Here is a 6512-nt window from a genome sequence, read left to right as displayed (position 1 = left end):
ATATAAAAATGTGTCTAAAAATACTATATATTTTAGGTGTATCAAAATCCCCCAAACTTAAAATGTTAGTTGTCCTCAAGTGACACTTCAATCTTTAAAAACCAAATAAGTATGATAAGTATATGAGTTTCTTTATGAGTTAATAAAATTTAGATTTAGAAATATAGTAGTCCAATTTAGAAAAAAATATTTAGCAAATGAGACCAACAAAAAGTTTAGAAATTCTTAATGTTAAGAAATTTGAAAATATGAGTTTTTATTTAATTCATAAATTTTGTAGATTTTCCAAATTTAGAATTTAGTCCTTTTATTATCTCCACTTAAAAATTTTTATTAAAAATAATTTTACTTATATTATATCTATAAGCTTAAGAGTTTGTCAAGTCTTATACTTTAAAAAGATCAAATGTAAAACCAATTTTTGATTACGCACTAATCGTCATTTTCTCCTCTCTTAATTTTTTTTCTTTTCCTTTTTCTTTTCTTTTCTTTTTCTTTTCTTTTTCAGGAAAGGATTACTATATCTCAATAGGCCTTTAATGATTTTGAATTCCAATTCTCATTTCCTAAAGCAAATTCTTGATATAAATCTTTTACTTAAAAATATAATAATATTTTTGAAAATTATTTTTAACAAAAGAAATTTATGTATTAAAAATAAAAATCTAAATATCTAAAATTTTCAAAAATACAATTTTTCTTACGAAAGATAGTTACACTATATTTAACATTTTCTACACTCAAAATTTTTAACTTAAAGTTTTTCTTCATTACTCAAAATTTTAACTAAATTTTCTTACTCATTTCTAAAATCAAATTTTACTTCCCTATTATAACTTCATTTACATGATCATTTTTCTTTTCAAATCAAATTCACTTGGAGCACATTTGAGAACAAATAAAATTCAAGTTTTGAAAATATTTTTCATCCCCCCAAACTTAAATTTTTAACAAGATTAAACATTTTAGTAGCAAATATAAATAAGCAGAAATGAAAATTTAAAATAACATGCTTACAGGAACTTTTATACCCTAATTATCCAAGTATAAAAACTAAAAATAGGAGTAAAATTAATTTTGATCAATTTTCTATCATTTTCATTTCAATTCAACATGTAGAGATTCAATAGACTTCTAAGTAGTGGTTACAAACATAAAAACAAACTAACACTCTAACTTTGATTTCCAGCCTCAACATAAAAACAAACACACTAACAAGATAAAAGAAATATACAGGCTAGCAGTTTTTTGAGTTTAAATTTTATAACTAAAGTTAGCAAGATTTTTAAATTTTCATAAGACATAGAATCAAGTTCAATCCTTAACTAACTAACACAATAATCAACACACAACAACAATTACGACCCTAGAATTTAAAGCAAAATACTAACAAACACAAACATCACAATAACAATTAAACAAAAGTCCACCACATCATAAAGTCTAACTAGGTACACAAATGCAAATGTAGCAAGTCCAAACCAAGTAGTCCAACACATATTGCAAACTACATATTACAACCATAAAAATAAATAACTCAGTCCTCCTCCTCATCATCCTCAGAATCACCGCTATTCCAAACATCGGCAGGCTCATAATCAGGGTATCTAGGATATGGAGAAAATTGCACTCCTTGGTTACCCCTAATGAGGTTTTCCAGAGATGAATAAAATTTCTCTTCATAATCACTTTTTCTTCTGTTATACCCATCAATATGAGCTGCAAAGCTTTTTAAATTTCTTACCTTATCTGCGGTATAGTTGATATTGTCCATCATCCTAAGTAATAGTTGACTTTGAGTTTCTGTAGACTCACTTCTAGAAGTAGAAGCACGTGAGATAGATGGTCTAGATGTAGAAGCAGCAGAGGTAGAAGTAGCAGACATTGTCATTCCATAACTTCTTGAAAATTCTCCTCTCCAGCCAAAAATAGAGTGCTCCAAATACGACTTCACATTCACATTTTTAATTGGCTTTAGAGGCAACAATACTTCCTCCCAGATATCATATCTAACTCCAGCCTGCTCACACAAAGAAAAGATCAAGGAAGTAAATCCCAAACCTATAGTAGTAATGGCAGTGGTAGAACTTATGATAGTATGATAAATTAAAGCTCCAATATTGATGAGCTTCCCTTCCTAAATATAGTAGTTCAACGTTGCTCTCTCTGGTAACTTTGCTAATATGATTTGTCGGTGATAGATGGGATGAAATAAAATAGTGCCATGCCTTCGAAGGTGCACTCAACTTTGAGGTGGAAAAATTGACTCTTCTTTCGTTAGTAATTTTCCAGAGCCCTCTTCCAATAGTTAAATAGGAAATAATCTCATCTAGCTCTGTCTCAATATAACTATAGTTCGCATAAAAACACAAAGTATCAGGTAGTAAATGGTAGAACTTTTTGAATGATAGGAAAAAAAGCTACTTTGATTCAAGCAAATTTGTGAGTTCGAAAGCTCAAGATAGGTGCAGTGATGTTCTACAATCATGAAAACTTATCTAGGAGTGATGTTTCAAATATCCAGGCAGATCCACAGAATATCTGATCGTTCGCCGACAATGGGAACAATTCTGTTGTTTTTCTGCTGTAGTCGTTATTTCTGTAGTTAAGGAGTTCTATTCTAACCTACCCGAGGCTCAAGATGATCGAGTCATGGTTAGAAGGAAATTGATACCTTTTTCACCATAGGTAATCAATATGTTTTATCATCTACCACCTGATACTTTGTGTTTTTATGCAAACTATAGTCCTACTGAGATGGAGCTAGATGGGATTATATCTTATTTTACTGTTGGAAGAGTGCTCTGGAAAATTACAAATGAAAGGAGAGTTAAATTTTCCACTTCAAAGTTGAGTGCACCTTCGAAGGCATGACACTATTTTATTTCAGCCCATTTATTACCTACAAATCATCTCAGTGAAGTCACCAGAGAGATAACAACGTTGAACTATTGTATTCAGGAAGGCAATCTTATCAACATTGGAGCTTTGATCTATCTGACTATCATCAATTCTGCCACTGTCGTTATTACTGCAGGTTTGGGATTTGCTTCCTTAATCTTTACTTTATGTGAGCAGTCTGAAGTGAAATATGATAGCTGGGAGGAAGTACTGTTGCCTCTAAAACCAATCAAAAGTGTTAATGTGAAGTCATATTTGGAGCATTCTATTTTTGGCTGGAGAGGTGGATTTTCAAGGAGTTATGGAATGACAACGTCTGCTGCTTCTACCTCTGCTGCTTCTACATCTAGACTATTTACCTCACGAGCTTCTACTGCTAGAGGAGAGTCTACGGAAACTCAAATTCAACTATTACATAGGATGATGGACAATATCAACTATACCGCAGATAAAGTACAAAATTTAGAAAGTTTTGCAGATCATCTTGATGGGTATAACAGAAGGAAAAATGATTAAAAAGAGAAATTTCATTCATCTCTGGAAAACCTCATTAGGGGTAACCCAAGGGTGCAATTTCCTCCATATCCTTGATACCCTGATTGATACCCTGATTAACCCTGATTATGAGTCTACAAATATTTGGAATAGTGGTGATTCTAAGGATGATGAGTAGGAGGACTGAATTATTTATTTTGATGTTTGTAATATGTGTTGGACTATGTGGTTTGGACTTGCTACATTTGCATTTGTGTATCTGTTTAGACCTTGTGACTTGTGATGTGTTGGACTTTTGTGTTGGACTTTTGTTTAATGGTGTTGTGATGCTTGTGCTTGATAGTATATTGTTTTAATTTCTAGGGTAGTAATTGTTACTGTTGTGTTGAGTACTGTGTTAGTTAGTTAAGGATTGAACTTGATTCTATGTTTTGAGGAAATATAAAAATCTTGCTAACTTTAGTTTTAAATTTTAAACAAGAAAATTACTTCCCTGTATTTTTCTTTTATCATGTTAGTGTGTTTATTTTTATGTTGAGACTGGAAATCAAAGTTGGTGTGTTAGTTTGGGTGTGTTAGTTTGTTTTAGTGTGTTAGTTTACTTTTGTGCTTATACACATTACTTTGAAGTCTATTGAATCTCTACATGTTAAATTGAAATGAAAATGATAGAAAATTGATCAAAAATTAGTTTTACTCTTGTTTTTAGTTTTTATACTTGTATAATTAGGGTATAAAAATTTTTGTAAGCATGTTATTTCAATTTTCATTTCTGCTTATATATATCTACTGCTAAACTGTTTAATCTTGTTAAAAATTTAAGTTTGGGGGATTTTATTTGTTCTCAAATGTGATACAAGTGAATTTGATTTGAAAAGAAAAATGATTATGTATATGAAACTATATTAGGGAAGTAAAATTTGATTATAGAAATAAGTAAGAAAAGTTAGTTAAAATTTTGAGTAACGAAGGAAAACTTTCTGTTAAAAATTTTTACTGTAGAAGATTAATATAGTGTAACTATCTTTAGTAAGAAAAATTATATTTTTGAAAAATTTAGAAATTTAGACTTTTATTTTTAATACTTAAATTTCTTTTATTAAAAATATTTTTCAAAACTATTATTATATTTATAAGTAAAAGATTTATATAACGACTTTTCTTTAAGAAAGGAGAAGAGGAATTCAAAACCATTAAACGCCTATCCAAATATAGTAATCCTTGCCTGAAAAGAAAAAGAAAAAAAGAAAAAGAAAAGTAAAATAAAAATAAAAAGAAAAAGAAAAAGAAAAAGAAAAGAAAAAAAAAGGTAAAGGAGGAGAAGCTTGAGGATTAGTGCCTGATCAAAATTTGGTTCTACATTTGATCTTTTTAACATATAAGACTTGAGAAACTCTTAAGCTTAGGGATATAATATAGTAAGTAAAATTATTCTTGATAAAAAAATTTAAGTGGAGATAATAAAAGGACTAAATTCTAAATTTGAAAAATCTAAAATATATTTCTGAATTAGATAGAAACTCATACTTTCATCTTTCTTAACATTAAGAATTTCTAAACTTTAAGTTGATCTCATTTACTGAATATTTTTTCTAAATTAGACTGCTATATTTCTAAGTCAAAATCTTAGTAACTCCTAATATATATCATACTTATTTCGTGTTTAAAGATTGAAGTGTCACTTGAGGACTAGTGACATTTTAAGTTTGGGGGATTTTGATACACCTAAAATATATAGTATTTTTAGACACATTTTTATACCTATTTTTGAGATATTGCGCTTTAATGGAAGGTATTTGTGTTTTTTTCTTTCAGGTACAAGTAAAAAGGTGAAAAATACTAAAAGGAGTGAAAAAGGATCAAATTTAGAGCAAAAATGTAAAAATTGTGCAAAAGTGTTTTGGCGCCTAAGCGCTAGATCCGAAGCTTATGCGCCGGGAAAACAGAGAAGGACGCGCTTAAGCACCAGAGGCCCCGCGCTTAAGCACCAGAGGTAGTTATGTGATGGTTTTTTTCATTTTACCGAATTTCGAAGGGACATTTGAGGCACCTATTGGCTAAAAAGGGTGGTGATGACCACTAGAAATGAAATTATGATTAATGGACTTGTGAAAGGAGGCATCCTTTGGAGAATACATCGAATTGGGACACATTTTGAAGAGTTATCAAGGCACCTCTTAAAGATTTATTAAAGAAGAAAGTTGAGACTTTTTAAAAGTGTGCTTGAAAGTTTTGAAAAGTCTTGGAAAGGGGGAGTTTTGAGAGAGTTTTGTAGAGATTTTCATGCACCACAAATTTACTTTATCCTTTTTGTTTTTAATTTTATTTATTTTTAATTTTATTGTGAGAATCAAGAGTGTTGTAAAAGAGAAGAGATTCAAAGGAACTTCAAGAGTTTGGTGGAAGATTTGAGATAAGTTTTTATCATTGTTATTAAACTACTTTTGGTTTTATTTAAGAGTTTGGTGGAAGATCTGAGATAAGTTTTTATCTTAAACTACTTTTGGTTTTAATCGAGACTCTTGTTGGTTTGACAATGATTTCTACTTTTAAACTAAAGTGTGTATTTTTTTTCTCCATGGATTCTGAGTAGTTTTCTTTATCTTTCTCCTTAACATGATAAGTAATTAAAGTGTTGGATGGAAGTTTTGGAGAGTATTGATCTATAATGTTGGAAGAAGATGTGATGATTTAAATCTATGTTATTCATTTACTTCTTGATTTGACCTATCCAGATGTTAAAATTTGTTGTGAGAACATGTAAGTACCGGGCTGGTTTTGTCTCAGTCAACAATTGGAAAGAATCGCACGAGGTTGTATGAATGAGAATGTAATTCATATGATTTAGTGCAAATAAATAGGGAAATAAACTTTGAAGGGTGTAGAGTTAGAGGACTTTAAAGCGACAGGTTAAGTCACCCAACTTGGTTTATTGATTTAGGTTCTGATATGAGATGTTAGCCCCCAAGTGGAGGGAATCGAGAGAACTCTAAAGTGAGAGCTGGTATCTTTCCTACCTAGCCGGTCTTTAGAACTATTCAAACTTTAAATTAGCCAATGTTATTTATAGCATGTCTAGTAAGGGTAAAGAATATTATTGCTCCTATTTGACACAG

This window comes from Phalaenopsis equestris, unplaced genomic scaffold, assembly GCF_001263595.1.
Source record: "Phalaenopsis equestris unplaced genomic scaffold, ASM126359v1 Scaffold000002, whole genome shotgun sequence".
Taxonomy (NCBI): domain Eukaryota; kingdom Viridiplantae; phylum Streptophyta; class Magnoliopsida; order Asparagales; family Orchidaceae; genus Phalaenopsis; species Phalaenopsis equestris.
Note: the sequence above shows the minus strand (reverse complement) of the source record.